Source organism: Tachypleus tridentatus, chromosome 13, assembly GCF_004210375.1.
Source record: "Tachypleus tridentatus isolate NWPU-2018 chromosome 13, ASM421037v1, whole genome shotgun sequence".
In the NCBI taxonomy this organism is placed as follows: Eukaryota; Metazoa; Arthropoda; class Merostomata; order Xiphosura; family Limulidae; genus Tachypleus; species Tachypleus tridentatus.
The window spans coordinates 30,454,612-30,474,998 of NC_134837.1; the positions used below are offsets into that span (position 1 = coordinate 30,454,612).

General features: G+C 34.7%; 1 protein-coding gene and 1 long non-coding RNA gene across 3 annotated transcripts in view; one reads left to right on the forward strand and one right to left on the reverse strand.

The window, feature by feature from the left end:
- LOC143238624 (lachesin-like) overlaps positions 1 to 20,387 on the forward strand; it is an 84,012-nt gene that overhangs the window by 16,674 nt on the left and 46,951 nt on the right. The window lies entirely within an intron of this gene.
- The window catches only part of LOC143238625 (uncharacterized), a 60,056-nt gene continuing 50,892 nt past the window's right edge, over positions 11,224 to 20,387 (reverse strand). For both annotated transcript variants that reach the window (XR_013020675.1, XR_013020674.1), the window contains exons 2-3: positions 16,364 to 16,447; positions 11,224 to 12,107 (exon numbers count right to left, since the gene is read on the reverse strand). This is a non-coding gene — a long non-coding RNA (uncharacterized LOC143238625). The remainder of the gene's footprint in view (positions 12,108 to 16,363; positions 16,448 to 20,387) is intronic.

A 20,387-nucleotide genomic window follows, 5' to 3' on the forward strand; every position in this document is an offset into this window, starting at 1 on the left:
TTATAAGGTGACGGTCAATCCCACTATTCGTTAGTAAAAGAGTAGCCCAAGAGTTGCGGTGAGTAGTAATGACTAGCTGCCTTCCCTGTAGTCTTACATTGCTAAATTAGGGACGGCCAGCGCAGGTAGTTCTCGTGTGGCTATAACAACAAACTATAATAGTTTAAAATATTTTTTCTGCTTTTTATTCGCCCCTTGTGGTGTAATATTAAGTCTGATTGCTAAACTCTGGGTTCAGTCTCTATGACTGATGCTGTGCAGTTAATCTATTTTACACATTTACACTTGAGCAATATAAGCACGTCAACAAATATTTGCGATACTTAAATATAAATGTTGAGTTTTGTAATCTGGTCACTACGAATGAGACACAATCAGGCAGTTCAGTATTAACTACATGCAGTATTTATTTCTGGGTTAATTTCACTTTAAAAAAGTTCAAATTCCATGAGCTAGTAGTGCGAAACTGTCTTTACAATATCGCTGGTAATAACTATTGTTACACTATCTTATTTTTCTTTTTTTAAATTTCATTTATTTTAGATAATTAATTATATTGTTTTTGTGTAATGATTGTGTTATTTTTAGTACATTTTTTCTTCAAAAATTTTATGTATATTCTTCTTTAAGTTGCAATGTTAATAAATAACCCCACAAAAATATGTGTTTTGCTGTGGTTTATTTCTACGATCTTTCAATACATACATTTTGTGGATTATTGTACTCGATTGTGTTCACTTACAAATTGTATGAACCTTGGAATCATAAAGTTTATCTGACTCCTGTTTCAAAGCTGTTTTTTTCACAAACAACGTGGAATCATGGAATGATCTAGCTCCTGTTTCAAGGTTGTTTCTTTGACAAAAACATGAACTCGTGGAATGGATCTGGTTTTTGTTTAAAGGCTTTTCTTTGACAAACAAGATTGAATCATCGACAGTTTCGATGTTGATTTAGAATGTCTGATTTACGTTCTAATGTTACACTATCTAGTACTTCTATCACAGTTTTTAAACGACAGCGTGTTTGAAGTGCATGCAATAGAACGAATATAGTGTCAAATCACACTCGACACACTGGTATTAATTTCCGTAATATATTGTTATTGTTCTTTGAAGTTATGCATGAAACTACACAATTGACCATCTATGTTCTGTTCAACACGGACATCGAAATTTGGTTTCTGGCTTCCGCAAACTAAATAAGAGTATTTAAAATTTTGCTTTTTTTGTCACCGCTGAAATGTTTCATATAGAAACAACCACAAACGAAAGTTTACAAACAGAAAGAATGAATCAGAGATGCTCAACAAAGTTCCAATTAACTAATTTATTCACTTCCCTGTAGGGCCTTGACATGGCCTGGTGGTTAGTGCACCTCACTAGCACTCAGGTCGCGGTTTTCAATCCCATTACCGAAAATATTAATCCTTTCAACAGTGAGAAAGATATAGTGCGACAGCCACTTCCAATATTCATTGGTAAAGAATACCATATAACTTGGTATGGCTGGTGTTGACTAGCTAACTTTTCTCCAGTCTACTGTTTCTAAATTAGAGACGGTTAGCATGAGATTCAACAAAACAAACAATACACAGAATAGATTGAAAACAAAATACCTTTTTCTTACAAATTGATCCCTCAAAACTTTCAAGCTTTAACTGCTTGTTTGTTTTTTGAATTTCGCACAAAGCTACTCGAGGGATATTTGTGCTAGCCGTCCCTAATTTAGCAGTGTAAGACTAGAGGGAAGGCATCACCACCCACAGTCAACTCTTGAGCTACTCTTTTATCAACGAATAGTGGGATTGACCGTCACATTATAACGCCCTTACGGCTGAAAGGGCGAGCATGTTTGGCGCGACGGGGATGCGAACCCGCGACCCTCAGATTACGAGTCGCACGCCTTAACACGCTTGGCCATGCCGGGCCACTTTAACTGCTAATACTGTGCAGATAAACCACAGGACTCGTTTTATTTACAGGCCTTACCACGCTTGACAGTTATTATTAAATGGAATACTAAAAACAACTCTAACTTGTGAAATTACCTTGTTTATTTTTTTTCTCGTTTAGTTAATCTTTTATTTGTCTTGTCTCTCGATTTTACAACCATGCATAAAGTTATTTTGTCTTTATATAAAATAATTTTATATATTAATTATATAGTTTTAACAGCAGTAAAAAACAGAACTTGTCAGTTTTGGCTATTAACTGATTATTCCTTTGTTTAAGAAGAGATTCAAATAAATTAATCCATTTATACTGAGCTCACACCTCGTTGGAACTTGTGGCAGAAAACTATCTGCTGATCAACTAACATCTATTAATTATCCAACAGCTATGATTTACAGGGTAACGCCCCTTTGTTCATATAAATAAGACTTTAATCATTTAGAGAATATATTAATTGGGTGTTCGGGGAGCAATCTGTGTGGTTGTTTAAAAGTACTTTTTTCGTGTAACCTTCGTTAGACAGAAATGATTTTTTTTCCTCTGAGAATTAACAGCTGTAGTTTCAATCTGTTTGTTTTTTGTTAAGCAAAACAAGTATTGAAACTCAGTTGTTAGCGTTACAAGGCTTCCGATTTACAACCGAGGCAAATGTTAAGTGAAATCTGGTTTATAGAACACAATTATGTTAGATAATGCCGCAAGGGGCGTGATTCCTTATGGTATTGACTTGTGTGATTCTACAATAACTACGTTTTAATATACATTTCAGTATATGTTTCTTTACGGATCTTCTTTTGTTGCGTATTAAGTAGTATTGTGAAGACTGTTTTTGTTATTTACACAAAGAGAACGAGTCTCTTTAACAAATTCTTTCTGGCGCCTACTTCCCTATTTCCTCCAACACACCATTGCTATTTTTCGTTCACTTTTTCCCTTGTCGTCTCTTTGTTTTGGTCTGTTTGTAACTGAGAACACCACGAAGAACAATTTTTCACCGCTGGCGCATGTCATTTTAGACAACTCGCTATGCTCAACAGGACTCCTACTTCCTCACTAAGAATATGTCCAAATGTCTAGGACTCATCACAATTCCCCACGAAACAAAAGCACAACGCGATCTTTACTTGAACCCCTTGGACAAATGAAGTTCCACGCTCTGTCTGTTCACGCTGTGCTCCGGTTCTCCACGTTATGTTGATTTCTTGTCAAAAGCACGTGACAATCATGTTGAACACCAGGGTGTTTCAATATAAACTATGATAGGGTTTAGTACCGCACAGTTTTTTGTTTAGTGACATAAAGTATTACAGTTGTTTTCTATCTACCTTGTATAGAACGCAAGTCACTCATTTGCAAGGTTAAACGAAGAAAGGCATGTATTAATAACAACGTATAACTAAAATGATCAGAAATTACAAAACGAGGAAAACAATTTTCGATATTAATTACTTTTGTGTCAAAGGATTTCTTTGTTTTAAATTTCGCCCAATGTTACACAAGAATTATCTCGTGATGATGAGAAACTCACTTGAAGTAAAAAATGTATTCTCAAGACCGCTGGTGTTGGTATTACAACTTTAATTAAAATAAAGTACAGAACAACGTTTCGACTTTCTTAGGTCATCTTCAAGTTAACAAAGATAGTTTGCAACTGACCCTTGCAGTTAAATGTTAGGTTATTAATTAATATAGGTATAAAGGTGTTCCTTTGTATAAGGACTAATTGAACCATTACAAAGGAACACCTTTATATCTGTATTAATTAATAACCTAACATGTAACTGCAACGCCTCCTACATTCTTGTAACTGTTTACACTCTCGTCCCTAAGACATGAGTCCAACAATGCTCAGCTGCAAACTCTCTTTGTTAAAATGAAGATGACCTAAGAAGGTCGAAACGTTGTTCTGTACTTTATTTTAATGAAAGTGTTAATACCCATACCAGCGGTCTTGAGAATATAAGGACTATCTGCGTTAGCCGTTCCTAATTTAGCAGTGAGAAACTAGAGGAAAGACAGCTAGTTATAACGAAAACCCGCCAACTCTTGGGCTTTTCTTTTATCTACAAATAGTAGGACTGAACATCATATCATAACACCTCTACGTCTGAAAGGGTGAACATATTTGATGAAAGCGGTTTGAACCCGCGATCCTCAGATTGCGAGTTGAGTTCCCTAACTACCAGGCCATGCGAGGCCAACCATGCACACTGTAGCAATATACTTAATAAAATAAAGTTAATAACATCCGTTCCTCACGCCACGCATCAGACAACTGACTATCTATAGTAACAGAAAACTTTCTCCAGATATTTTACCTTGAAGCTCCGTTCCAGAGTGCCCGTTCCATGATTCATACCATAATTTACAGCTGGATACATCCTCTTCACATAGAAAGTAAACCACACTAAATTTGAAAACAAAGTTTGAAATAAACTACATGAATAAATACGTATTTATTTTCCGTGTTATTAAAGTATTGGAGCCATAATATCTGTACTTGGCATCAGTAGTACACCTGGTAAAAAATAAATTGAACTGTAATGTAAAGAAGTTCTTTATTTATATTAATGTTTTTATTGTTCCTCGTTGCTCACATACTAGTTTCACATATTGTAAAACATTGTGAGGCATGATATTCTGAAAACTGTAAACAATCGTTTTAGTGCGGTTTCGTTTGAAATAATCAGTGGCGTCAGTAGGAACAAAATATCTTCACATTGGTTTGATAGACTAAATTAAACTATTTGTATACTTTTATATTCAACAGTATATTTATTTGTTGCTAACAGCACAGATATACAATGTCCTCTGCCCACCATTGATATTTCGAAACCTGACTTTTTAACATTATAACTCACCACACTTGTTATTGAGAAATCGGGAGAAGGAGGGGCTCTATAGTAGCGCGTATGTTTACTGTTAACACTGTGTCACTGTGGCAACCACGTTTCTCTCTCGCTGTAGTTAATGGTATAATATTTTCCTCCTAAGTTTTAATTGAAGCCCCGGACAGCTCTGATCGGTTGAAAATTTGAGTATCATTGTTTGTTAGTTTGTTTCTTAATTTCTTGCAAAGCTACACGAGGGGTATCTGCACTAGTCGTCCCTAATTGAGCAGTGTAAGACTAAGAAGGCAGCTAGTCATCACCACCCACCGCCAACTTTTGGGCTTCTCTTTTCCAAAGAATAATCTTTGTTAAAAGTAAACAAAGTATGGTAGTATTTCTGAAAAGAAAGAAGGTTGGATATCTATCGATTGCTTATCAGATGCGTGATCAATATATAATGGACATATTAACAAATATTTAATGAAGTAATTGTCGCATAGATATTTTTTCTTACTGGATGGTCAGCATGACCAGGTGGTATGAGCGCTCGACACATAATCTGAGGGTCGCGTGTTTGAATCTCCATCGCATCAAACATGCTCGCGTCTTCAGCCGTGGGAGGATTATAATGATGCGGTCAATCCTACTATTCGTTGGGCAGTGGGTAATGATAACTGGCTGTCTTCCCTACACACTGCTAAATGAGGGACGACTGGTATTTAGATGCATTCTTTGTAAGTGAATCTACTATAAAACTGAAAATATCGCTCTACAACTCTGAAATTCCTACGTGACTCATGAGTAAACGTGGGACCAAAAACAAAATTTTGGGAACATCTTTAAAGCATTTTGATACGTTGATTTACTGTTAAGCCTCTCTTACTGACAGCACCAGGTGTTGCTTTCTTCAGATAGTTGTATGACAAAGAAACGTACTTCTGCTGAGGTGTCCAGGTGGTTAAGACGGCCTGCTTGTAATCTGATGGTCACGGGTTCGAATCAATGTCACACCAAATATGTTCGCCCTTTCAGCCGTGGGGGCATCATAATGTGACGATCAATCCATTGACTATTCGTTGGTAAAAGAATAGCCCAAGGCTTGGCGGTGGGCGTTGATGATTAGCTGCCTTCTGTCTAGTCTTACACTGCTAAATTAGGGTGGGGGGATAGTGCAGGTAGCCCTCGTGTATCTTTACGTGAAATTAAAAAAAAACACACAAAGAAATCGCATTGGACTCGATCCTAAACTTAAGTCTAAATATCTTAAACTATAGCAAATTATTCTGTATTTTCAACAATCACCTTTTCCAAAATACCGAAACTGGAAAAGACACGTTTCATGTTATATGCTTGTGAATAATTAATATTTATATTTGAACTACTTAGTCAATCAGTCAATCGCTTAAATTGTTGGCTGGGCGTGACCTATGACGTTTTCAGCATTTTGAGCTATGGAAGCGTTATAAAAGTGGCAGTCGGTTTCTTCTGCTCGACTGCCTTCCCGTTTGTCAGTAGTTCGAAATGAGAGGCAACTACACCTAAATCCTTAAAACCTCTGATCGAATTAAAGTACAGTACAAGTTCGAAATTCCAAACTGGACCTGAAGTTTAAGATGTATCTTGTAGAACTTTAAATAACACTTCGGAATCAACAAACTGTTTACAAAGGTGTGACACCATTTTTGAGTTTGAACTTCAACAAAATATATTTAAGACTGTTTTTATTTGTTTGTAATTAAACACAAAACTATACAATGGGCTATCAAAACCCGGTTGTTAGCGATGTAAATGCAAAGACATTCTGCTGTGCCAAGGGGGGAGGGGTTAAAATAGTCCTTTGATTTTATCCAGAGAAAAAAAAAATAAGAGAGGAGGGCTCGCAGAACCTCAGTAATTAAAAACTTCTTGTCAGTAAATGCTAAATGGATTACCACTAAGTTAGGTTTCCTTCCACTCGTTTCGTTAAACGTGACGATGATTATGGGTTAAGATTCTCGAGTCCTACAATGTGTCAGTGGAAAGCCTACGAACAACATCGCTGAAACTCAAGGTTGGATAAACTGCTCCGGATATAGTGTAAACAGCTCATAATGTGTAGTCTTGCACTAGGAAGTTTGGTTTGAATTTCGCGCAAAGCTACTCAAGAACAATCTGCACTAGCCGTCCCTAATTTAGCAATGTAAGACTAGAGGGATGGCAGCTAATCAACTCCACCCACCGCCAACGCTTGAGCTACTCTTTTACCAATGAATAGTTGGATTGACCGTCACATAATAACGCCCCCACGGCTAAAAGGGCGAGCATGTTTGGTGCGACTGGGATTCGAACCCGCGATTCTCAGATTACGAGTCGAACCCCCTAGGAAGTCACAACAACAACAACATTTTCGAAATGTTACTTCAATTCTGTACAGTTAACTTTCTGTTTCATCATCCAGTTTACTGGTTTTGTTTTTTGAATAATTTATGAGACTGTATTGCTAGCAATACTGGACAATTTTCTTCGCATTATTTCAGTATTTAATGAACACGTTCGCTGAACAAACTCATTTACAAGGTTAAGCGTCGTGTCAGAAATATGTTTCATTCTTGTGACAACGCCCACAGTTGTCCTTCAGTGCTCTGATTGCTTAAGTTCATTATATGAAGTAAGGAGAGAACAAAATTATACTTGATATTCGAAGTATTCAGATTAGCAACACTTTTCGGTGGCTTGGTGGTAAACTTGAGGAATTATGAGGCGAAAATCCAGGTTTCGATCTCAACGATGAGCACAATGCACTCTGCCAATTGTGCAGCTTTGCACTTAAAATAAAAACAAGCAAATAAGCGAACAGCCACACCGAGCCAGAATTAATTATAAACAGGAACTATGAAATTAAAAAAAAAAACTCATTAGTCATATTCAGTTGAGAAACGTTCCAACAACATACGGCCTGATGTGCTTTGGTGATCAGGAAATTCGACTCTTAATGTGCAGATGCTCTCGGGTTTTAGTCCCGTCATTGAACATGCTCGTCCTTTCAGTAGTTGAGGCGATATAGAGTAATGATCAATCCCACTTTTTTTAGAAGAATAGCCGCAGATTTAGATGAGGATGGTGTTTACTAATTGCCTCTCTTTTGGTCTATCAAATCAAAATTATGGACGACTAGTGCAGCTCGACCCGGAGTAGCTTTACATGAAATTCAACAAAACACACAACTTACAAATATTTTATTGTATGTGTTTTTCTTATAGCGAAGCCACATTGGGCTATCTGCAGAGTCCACAGAGGGGAATCAAACCCCTGATTTTAGTGTTATAAATCAATTGACTTACCGCTGTACTAGAGGGGGGAATATTTTATTTTGGTTGATCCTGTACATCAGGATACCTTTACAAAACGCCACAAGACTTGTCTGGTGGAACACTGCGACATGGAGAATGTTTTCCATAATATTACGTAAATTCGATTTTGATTTATATGCCATCTCTGAGTGAAACCCTCTGAACGCATATATCATGTTTTGTCTCTTTCGTTTCTTTCTCTTGATTTCCTACACCTAATATGTTCATTTGTGTATTATATGACTTGTACGACTATATCCTTCTTTCCAACACAGCAGATAGATGGAAGTATCAATAATGCTCATGCTATGTTAAAATATAAAAGTCTTATGGAAAAACGAAACAACTAAAAGTACACATTTTGACTGTTTATTTTCTTTTAACAGAAAGTTCCCAAATAAACTACCCGAACAACATGTTCTGCAAATAAGGTTTAAAACATTTTACTGGATTCTATACAATGTGTTGTAAACCTAGGGTGTAAGATAGTTGAAAATATTTTACTTCATTATTGTAGTTCGATGTATTAGACTGTTTCTTAGTAGTTATTAGTTTTTAACGAACAGAGCGTTCACGTGCAGTTAGTAGTTATGATGAAGAGTCTGAGTTAAGATGACTCAAATAGGAAAATTTTCTCAATAAATATTAAATGTAAAAATATAATATAAAAATATTAAGTTATTATTTATATGTAGGGGAGGTTTTATATAGAAGTGAAAGTAAAATTAACAAGAATTTTGAGGACGTCAAATCTTATGTACGTGTACATATTTTTTAATCATCTGTCGCGTTCATGCAATGTGACTTCTCGTAGTTTTATTCTGTATAATCGTGTTTGTGGCATATATATATATATTGTACGATTTCTAGGAAACCTTTACCTTAGTGTCGTGTTTGGAGCTTTTACTACCTTTCTGTAACACTCAGAGAATTTAAGTCCTTAAGTCTTTTAGCAACACTATTGTTTTGAAATGGCCTAGCTTTTGGCAGAACAGTAGGTAACATTTTGAAGGACTTTTAATGATAATATCTTATGTAAAAAACGTAAATTATGGTAGAAATATTGAGAATAGTGTGACTGTTTAGAGCACTTAACGTTATTGTTGTGTTCAGTGAGTGCAGGTTTGAGCAGTGATATTGAGTAAGAGGGTATAATATTTCCGAGAATTTAACGTTACTGTTGTGTTCGGAGGGTGTGATTTCTTGATGTGTTCGGAGGGTATGATTTCTTGTTGTGTTCGGAGGGTGTGATTTCTTGTTGTGTTCGGAGGGTATGATTTCTTGATGTGTTCGGAGGGTATGATTTCTTGTTGTGTTCGGAGGGTATGATTTCTTGTTGTGTTCGGAGGGTATGATTTCTTGATGTGTTCGGAGGGTATGATTTTATGGAGCTTTTAATGGTAATATTATATTCAGAAATTTTCTAACGATACCATTACATTCAGATCACATGATTTGTTGGAGCTCTGTTTCCTTGCAGTTCCTTACTTAATAAAATTTCTCTGCCACAATAGTCTTACTGTGTTTGTGATCATTTGAATTTCCCGATCTGTCTAAAGTTTTGTAATTATAAATATCACTTATGAAATTTAAATTTCTTTTTGCAGACTCCTTGGTAGTGAAATTACGACTGTTTCTAGATGTGGTATATTTCGACGTAGTTCCAAGAACTTGTCAATTTACTTTTACAACTACAAACTTGTAAACAATATCTCACATTCATTGTTTATCTCACTTGCTTTGTCTCTTATGCACTTTTTTTAATGAAAAAATAGATGACTTTGATGTTCCTTGTAGAAGTGGTTAATAAGTGTGTTCTTGGTAGAATAGGAACCTATGAAGGTACTTTAATCTATAAAAGCCAATTTAAAAATTAAAATATGGCCAGTATGTTTAATTTTTATAACAATTGTATCCGTGTTTCAAGTGTGCATGCTTAAAATTTAATATACAAAGTTTGATTCTCCTCGGTGGACTTACCAGATAGCTCGATGTGGCTTTGCTATAAGAAAACACACACCATTAAAACACGTCCAGATCTGTGCATTTCTTTAGTATTTTTAGATACGTCACTGAAACGATAGTCATACATCTTATGGTAAAATCATGTAAAATGAATATATTACTACGAATTACTTTGTTTGTATAGAATTAAGCCCACAGTTATACAATGGACTACCTGTGCTCTGCCCACCACGGGTGTGAAAACCCGGTTTTTCACGGTGTGAGTCTGCAGATATACCGCTGTTCCAGTGGGGGAGACACGAATTACTTATTAAGTAAACCTACTTACCGTATTACTAGACTTAGATTAGACATATTAACCCTAACCTATCGTTACACTGTAAAGATCTGAGAGATATTTACCCTAATTTGTTGTTACTCTGTAAAGATTCGAGCTTCATCAAAACAATTTCATTCAGTGCCATATAGCTTATTTTATTTCTAATATTAAGTAGTACTAACTGAATGATTTTGTAAATCTGAATTGGGTGTGGACCAAGCATGGCCATATGGTTAGGGCGTTTGACTCGCAAACTGCGTGTCAAAGATTCGAAATCCCGTCACCGAACATATGTCCTTTCAGCCGTGATGGCGTTATAAAGTGACAGTCAGTCCAGCTATTAGTTGGTTAAAGATGAGCTCAAGAATTGGTGGTGGATGGTGATGACTAACTACCTTCTCTCTAGTCTTTCACTGCTAAATTAAGGAGAACTAGCGTAGATAACTCTCGTGTAGCTTTACCTGAAAATTAAAACAAACATAACTTGCTTATTATATAGACCTAGTGACACGTGGCCTGAAGGTCCGTATTTATGTCCTTGACACTTAAAATAAGCTACCATTTTCCAGGTTTTTACGGTTTGTTTGTGGTTTTTACAAGGAACTAAAATAATGTCCACGACATAAGTTGCCCATACACTTGATGGTGTAACAGAAGAAATAACATATTGTGACTTCGTATATTACTTCAATAAACTAAGATAAAAGTCCCAGCTGCTGATGTAAAGTTCTAAGTTTATCGAGAGCTAAATAACAATAATATGATATTATTCAATCACGTCTCATAAAAAAACATAACATTTGTTATAATTTACACATGGCTGAACTCGAATAAATACTGAAATCTTATACAAATGGTAAACATGGTTCTGAAGAGGTTCGTTTGTTCTAACAATGACAAATACCACGAATGTAGTAAACAATATAATCTCGTTACGTATTCTTCCAATGTATTTGTAACATTTATCTACTTATTACTTTTTGTCCTTACCAGGACTACTAAAGAAAAAGAGAGAAAAAAAAAGGTTTTTCTAAACATTTTACTAAGTACATTTTCTTCGGTTTATGTAGGTTCTGTATTTAAACATTGTTACATCAACAAAGTTTTTTTAATGGTTTAAAGATCATGTTGCGCAACTAAAACAAAGTTTTAATAACGGTTAAACTGTCTCTATTGGCTACAAGTTTGATGTTATTCTTTCTCATGGATAGTGTGAGCTTAATTACCATCTATACTTTCCGTTTGAGGGTAAAATAAAATGTAAGTACTTCCCTTTTTAGTAAGAGTTATTATCATGCAAGACACGTCACATTTTGTGACGTTGATTGGTGCTCGAAGCTTGGATCACTTCTCCACGTCTTGAATATTAAAATGAACTCTCATTCAAATCAACCACCTTTGGTACTCAAACACACGCTACAGATAATCGAGATTCTGGCCGTGACTGCTCAAGTATTGGAATACATCTTTGGCCCAATAATGTTTGCTGTATCTTCAGGTGGCAAATACACACTACGTGTTAGTAGTTAAATAACAGACATTACTCGTTGTAGTACAACATACTAGTCCGACTGTTGAATGTTGTGTTTACTCCCTTCTGTGTAGTTCCCCTGTGGGTTAGAGGTATGTTTACAGGCTTACAATGCAAGATCCAGGATTCATTACCCGAGGTGGACAGGGCACTGACAGTCTATTCGCTGGCTTTGTGCTAAAAAGACAAACAAAGAAACTTTCTGTGTAAGTTTGTCAATAGTAAATATTAGGGTGTCTGAAAATGAATATACCAAAATTAAAGTTGAACTACTTTATTGTTATTTGAGATAACAGCAAAAATTGATACAAGTAGCAGGTTTGTAAGTTTTGTTGTATCGATTTTCGTTTTGTTCTTTTTTCTTTGACGAACAAACTGTTACTGGAAATTCGTATCTACTCATGCTACAAGAGTTCTTTATTCGATGTTAATTTTAACTTTCTAATCAGCTTATTCATAGTTTTATTTCAAACTTCACGGAAAATATGGCAATGGTCAGTTATTTCAGGTAACTCTCAAGAAGACATCACAATTTCCAAAGAAGATAGTTTGGTAGGAAAAGACCTCTCTAATGTCTCTTTCATTAACTCGATTTAATCCTTTTAGATTTTCATCATTGAGGATTTTATGAAACAAATGTCTGCCATAACAGATCAAGAGACATTGAAAACTTAAACATCAGATTCCTGATGCTATCTTATGTATCCATACTGGTGTGTTGGAAAATGTATTCTCATGGTTTTAACGCAGAATTATATTAATTATAGCGAATGACGAAAAACATGTGGAAGTTTATTAATTATTAAAACTAAAACTTACAAGTCTACTACCTGTCCTTATATTTAATTTTTGTTGTTATCTCAAACAACAATAAAGTTAGTCAACTTTATATTATATATAATCATTTTCAAACACCTTTCATTTTGGTCAAACGTTTAAACGTAACGATCAATTTTTTCTTTTGAATTTTGTTTATATAGTAAGTAAGACTTATAACTAAAAGAAGTCTGGGATCATCCCCACAAAGAAACTTGTATCGATGTTAATTTTAACTTTTTAATCAGCTTATTCACAATTTTATTTCAAACTTCATAGAAAATATGGCAGTGGTCAGTTATTTCAGGTAACTCTCAAGAAGACATCACAATTTCCAAAGAAGTAAAATATTTTTCTACTATGAAGCTATAATTCCTGAAATTTTATATAAGTTTAAATGTAACTTCTAAAGTGACTGTAATACATGTAGCAACTGGTACGTTGAATTATGCCATCTTGTTCGAATACAATATAAATGATATTTAAACTTTACAGATGGTGTACTTTGTGATTAACTAGAACTACAGTATCTTATGCTTAGTATAACGTCCGCAAGTCAAAAGAATGTCCATCATGGTGCTGCACAGGTTTACACAACACTAAAAATTCATGAAATACCACTGGTCACGCCCTCGATCGCTCAGCTTTAAGTTTAAGGGGTTACAATGCAAAATAAAATATCAGATTTCAATACCCACGATGAGCACACTACAGAAAGCCCATTGTGTAGTTTTGTGCTTCATAACGAAGCAACGAACTACTTGTTATCTATGAAATGGATTGTTTTAGATTTATTTAATCAGAAACGATAGTGTTTGTAAATGATCTATCTGTAATGGTTCATCGTTAAACATTTTTGGCTTTTACCACTAGAAGGGGGGGGTCGATTCTTACGGTAGAAACAACATAAAACAACAATAAACACATTATTTGTTAAACTGATCTGGATTAAATAAGCAAAAATTCTAATGCCTTTATAAACACAAAAATAAATTCTATGTAAGACTTCAGTTATGCTGTGAGAAACAGGGAAAACAATATATAGAATTTTGAAAAAAGTGTTCATTTCTAGTAACATAAAATGTAGACCTTGATTGTATCAACGTAAGGAAAACTTAGTTTATGAAGAGATAAAACCATTGTAATGTATTGTACACTTATCTTTCTACGGGACGAAACAGTTACTTCTTACTACAGGTAAACTTAACCCATCTACAAAGAGTTAGTTGTCCATTCGTCAGTCTGATATCATCACAAGTTGTCGTGACGAACTGGCTGGAGCACTTTCAAACATATTCGGTAGAATAACTCGGGAAGAAGGTCGAAGTTAATTGGATAAGTAACCAGATTAATGATTCGACTTTGGAAATCATGTCTTTATACAGTGAAAGAGGACTCGAGTACGATCAGAAGTGAAATACGTGAAACCAACCCCCCATTCCAAACGACGTTTAATATTGAGCGTGGCACGAATACCTTTGCTTCGTATGTCATGGTTTAAAATAGTGAAAAGGGCCGTTTACTCCCATATTTTATAGCGTTATTATTTAAACTCGGCACTGAGTGGGACCTGTGCATATCTATGAGAGACAAAATAATTTATCATGAGCTATTCTAATCACGTGTCATGAATAGCTGGATTTAGGTTTACAAGTATAAATATTTTACTGGACTTATTATGTAAAAAACAAAAACAAATACATAGGCATCCGGTTACCTTCCTATGAATTAATTATTCTATATTCAATATATAAATCATATATCACTTCACCTGCTGGTGCCTAAGATGTGAACATATAAAAAAATATTAATTTTTCTATTGTGTCATACGTACAACAGGAAGAAGCTGACACAAGTTTAAATAAGTTTAGGGATGACATAAGGAACCCATCCTGACTTTGCTTGCATATGGATGATAGAAGGAACCCATTTGAACTGTGTTTGTATAGGGATGACAGAAGGAACCCACCTGGATTGTGCTTGTATGGAATAAGTCATGCAGATTGCTGATGTACTAAAAGCTACAGTCTGTAAGGTAATATCGGCATATATTGTAACTGGTGAAATGTAAAATAGGAAGAAAAGCAACGTCTTGGAACCGCTTTATAATGAAACGAATTATGTGAAACAAAGAGGACGTAGTCTCTCAAACAAAATACATTCAATTTCAATATCGACAATCAATGCCAGAGGAAACAGTACGACCCATGTTCATTCGTTTAGAATAGACACCTCAAACCCAATGATCTCAGGTAATTTATGTAAACGGCTGTAAATACAAGCCATTCATTACCATACGAAACGCACATTACACGTGGGATGTTGTACTGACTCAGGAACACATGTCCTGGATAGATAAATTAACATTCACCATTTTTCATGAAATTGACTTGTATATGTATTGCTACAGTCATGTACGTATGCGAATAACTCTGGTATGTTTACACTTCCGAAAACATGGCGCGAACTGCAACAGTAGTTACTGGTAAAGTGTAATTATTTATTAATTTAACTTGCATCACAAAACATTAGAATTGTAGATATAGTCAAAATTAATAATTAATCCACTAGGATTAGCAGTCAGTTTAAACTTTGTTTGCTTCGCTCAGAATAGTTGGTGTTTCTGATAGTCCATGGTTCGCATCTTGTTATCACAGAACCGCATTCTGCCCTTAAGAAACGAGACAAATGTTGTAAGAATAATGATACAATCCAATTGTTTAATCAGAATATCTCAAGACCTGGCAGAAGGTATTGTTGTTGCTGACTTTCTTTTCGCCTATTAGCTGGAAAATAAAAAGGACCACAACAGACAACTCTCGTATAGCTTTACTCAAATATCGATAAAAGCAAAAAAGAAGAAAATTATTCAAGGTTGGTCTTATAGTTTTTACTGGTTCCTTGTTAATGTACTTTAACCAGGTGATCTTTGGAAAGTGTTGCCCTTCATTAATAATGTCACAGAAAATTCGCAAGCAGAAGCTGCTGGAGCTTTCTTTGTATTTATAACGAATGATGAAGAAAGTGTTTTTATTTCCATTAAAGAGGAGGGTTTCTCTCTGTCCGAATTGTCACCCGCTAGTATAATGGTAAGCCTACGGATTTACAATGCTAAAATCGGAGGTTCGATTCCCCTCAATGGACTCAGCAGATATCCTGATGTGGCTGTGCTATAAGTAAACACATACACACACTGTTTGAATTTTTAAAGAATGATAGATATGTTTAAATAATGATCTATAAAATTCAACAATATTCAAATATGTTTAAATAATGATGTATAAGATTCAACAATAAATATATCTGAACAAAGTTGTATAAAACTCAACAATAAATATATCTGAACAAAGTTGTATAAAATTCAATAAAACACACATTTCAATCCACGACATGCCTCGTTATATAAATCATAGCTGGTTTTTTTTTCATTTTTATCTTGTAAATTAAATATATTTATGACGTTCACCATATTATTTGTTTGTACTTCAAACGTAATGATTTTAAACAATACTGAATGATATTCAATAAAACGTGCATTTCCACAAGTCATGGCAACTTGCGCTATTAATATAAAAAACATTAGTAAATTGTTGTTCACGTGGTTTAAAAGTACTTACATATAGACCTTCTGTTTGTTTTAGCGCAAAGTTACACAATACGCTATCTCCGCTCTGTCCACCATAGAGAATCGAACTCCTGATCTGTAAATATACCAAACCCAACAAATGTTATTCCTCGTAGGCCATATTGTCTAACGGCTTAAATATTTTCGTTGTAAAGGTGTAAGACAACAAAATGTATGAATATACTTTCTTTTTGGTTTTACACCAATAAACCAGTTTTATGAAACTCTCGAATAATGGCACGAACATGTTTTTTTTTGTCAAGCTGTTGAATCAAATGTTACAGTCACCGATGAAGGACAAAGCTTGTATAATACAAAACTCGTATTTTAATTAATTAGCACATCTGTCCATCACATAAACATGATGTTTGAACATTTTTTTCCATTTGCTTATTTGTTTAAGAACAGTTGGTTTTTCTGAATCATGAGAACTGCAGGGAACGAACTCCGATTTATTTTGTGTTAAGCCATCAAGTTTACCACTGAAGGACATTTCTTTAAGTCTCAGTTTCCACTCTTCAGAGAACTTGCAATAACTATTTACTACTTAGGCAAAACTTAACCTCTGCTCGTCTTAATAAGTGAATGGATTATGAAACAGAAAGATCGGTTTGATAACTTATCGATCTTGCTAACTTTGTTCTCGATGAACAAAATGAAATTTTGTAAAATAGAGAAGTAAAGACATGGGTCAATTCCAGTCAGATTTCAGATCTCACTTTTTCTAATGAAATTATAAAAAAAAAATTAAACGGTTTGGCAATTCATCCCAGAATGAAATGATATGAACATTGTATTATTTATAGTTATTCAGAGATGAAATTGTACATAGGTTCTTATTGGGTGGCTATAACTTTATAAACATCATTAAAAGATATCAAATCGAGCATGTGGTTGGTTGTAACTATAACACGTTTTAAATCATCGGTTTCTGTTTGACGTGAAATATAACCAATTTGTAAATGTTTCTGTCTCCCAAATCATGAGATGTAGTTCTATTTAAACTCTTAGCTAGCGAAGGTGTTTAATGATTCGCTATTCAGTCACCATGGCTACACTACAAGCATCGAGTGAATCTTGCCACTTGCTTCGGATTAAACTGCCACATTAGAAGATAGTAAGTTCTACACAAAAGCTTTATGAATTAATCTTACAAACAAAGTTTAAGTATCCTTAAGCGTTAGCACATACTTGCCCATCATTAGCACAAATCTCCTCAGAGAAAGTCTTATGATTAATTTAGTTTTCGTTGTAATTAGCATAGTAAAAAGTTACAACCTTGCCACAGAACTTAAATACGTGACTTTGTCACAATAGCGATTATGACGTCACACCAAATAAGTCTATTTACTTATAGTTTGTTTGTTTTGAATTTCGCGCAAAGCTACACGAAGACTATTTGCGATAGCCGTCTCTAATTTAGAAGTGTGAGACTAGAGAGAAGGCAGCTAGTCACCACCACCCGCCGCCAACTATTGGGTTACTCTTTTACCAACGAATAGTGGGATTGACCGTCACATTTTAACACTCCCATGGCTGTAAGGGCTACCATGTTTGGTGTGACAGAAATCCGAATCCACGACCCTCGGATTACGAGTCGAGTGCCTTAATAACCAGGCTATGCCGGGCCTTTTACTTATGGTACAAACGGAACTTAATAGTACCGTTCTCCCTGACGTAGTGTGTAGGTTGTCTTAATCATTCAATCAATATTTGAATTAGGTTCTAGAGAAACTGGTTTAATATAGTAACGTTTACTTGAGTAGCTAGAAAGTCACATTAATAACTGTTAATTAACAATATAAATATTAGGAAACACACGTCTGAAAATATTCCCACAGAAATTAATTATGAAAAATAACTCTGTCATAAGTGCAAATTATTTTGAGGGGGGAGAACAATCATAACCATCTTTATTAAGAATAACAGAGAATTATTGAAAAATGTGCTTTTATCTGCTTGTTAAAATGGCTAAGAAAAGAAATGCTTATATAACTTAGAAATGAATAACATTTGGTCAAAATATCAGGATGAATCGGTTTTCGGTGGCAAGATTTCAAAAATCAAGATTTTTTTCCAATATCAGGAGCATAGCCTCCTGGTAGTTAAGGGTCTAATTTTGTAGCCTGCGGTTCGTGATTTCGAATCTCGTCACCAAACATGCTCGCCCTTTCAGTCGTGAAAGTGTTCTAATGTAGCTCTCAATACTACTTTTCATTGGTAAAGAGTAGCGCAAGAGTTGGCGAATGGTGCTGTTTATTACTTGCACTCCCTTTAGATTATCACTTCGAAATTAGAGACAGGTAGCGGAGATGGCCCTCATGTAGTTTTGCCTGAAATGTATTAAAAAAACAAACGACTACAACACGAAATTCGTACCAATAATCAATTGACTTTACTTCTGTTATTTAAGTTCTTTGCCAACTAAATCGCCTCCTAGTGGTTCAACGGTTTGCCTGCGGACTTAGGGCGCTAAAAATCAGGTTTATACAGTCGTGCGGGCACAGCACAGATGGCCCATTGAGTAGCTTTGTTCTTAATTACAAACAAACAGCAACATCAAAGAAACCTAACGTTTCCACTCTGAATATTTAACATTTCTTATAATCACTTTCTCACAGAGACAAAAATTGTTTGTATGATGAATACTAAACCCTTTAGGTATCCTTGTTACTTCACACGTGTATTGTGTGAAAACTCTTTCAAACCATATTCCACAGTTTAACCGTTTTTACTGATTGGAATACCCGACGTAGTAAGGTGTACTGCACCTTCACTTTCATTTTCGTCTCCTATTACCTATGTAGGTTATATAAGGTGTATAAGTATACCCTAATTACATTAATAATATGCAGAAAGCACTTTGGTTATCGAGTTTCTGTAATTGCGATTTTTATAATATTTTATCGTTTGTGATATCTAAGTGTAATTGATGTAAAGAGTATCTCGTGTAAGCCTCCAGAGAAGCATGGAAGTTATCAACACTGTGCAGCCACCTATGTTGTAATGGTACGATTAGATGGATTCCACTTAAGTTTTATGTTGTAGTATTAGGACTGCAATGGAATTCAATTATGTTTATTCCACCATTTATTGTAAAGAAAGTGGATTCTGGTTAAAGCTGTAAACACAGATTACATGGTTACCATCCTAGTTAGTTTAGTTCTGAGTTCCTGTTATTGAAAACCAGATCTGATTGCCACCTAATAAAAAAAGTAAAATACCCATACAAGCTTCATAAAAATACCTATAATAAAATTCGAAAAGAAACAATAAACAGAATAATCTAACAGCCATTAGTTTTCCAGAGTGATAAGAGATGCAGAGATGTTAAAACGATATGGTTAACAAAAACAGATGTTTAACTAGTTCAAATAATAAAAAACAGCTTAAAATAACACAACGACATGGTTCATGAAATTAACAACTTTTTCACTTATTTGTTAATATATGTTGTTAATTTTTAATTCACCAAAATCAATTTTTCGTTAAATAAAATAATTAATGTACGCTATTCATGAAGCATTTATTGAAATCTTCATTGTACTAACGTTATTCAGATTCGTGTGTATTTCCCCCCAAATTATGGTTTATTATGTAGCATAAAAATTAATAACAGAATGTAATTATATATCCTCTGTTCTTTTAAATTTAGGTATCGTAACAATAACTGAATCATTAATGTAAGACTACTAGTAATTTGGAATGCAGCTATGCACTCTGTGAATTTACAGAATTGAATTTGAATCGTCACGACAGTAGGCGTTTCACTAAATCCTCAAATCCACCGTTCACGTTCGAGAAAAACCTAGATATATTTATATAAAGATGGGTGACATAACTATATATCTATGATAATTCCTGTGAATCCATCTTTAATATTTTAGTGTGTTGAAGAATTCTTACCCTAAGGAATAATTTATTATAAAAATCCCTACTGAAACTAAGTACCGAGCGTCGGAAACACAAATCTATCCGAGTTCCATGGAAAACGTTGTTTCAAATTTTATTTAATT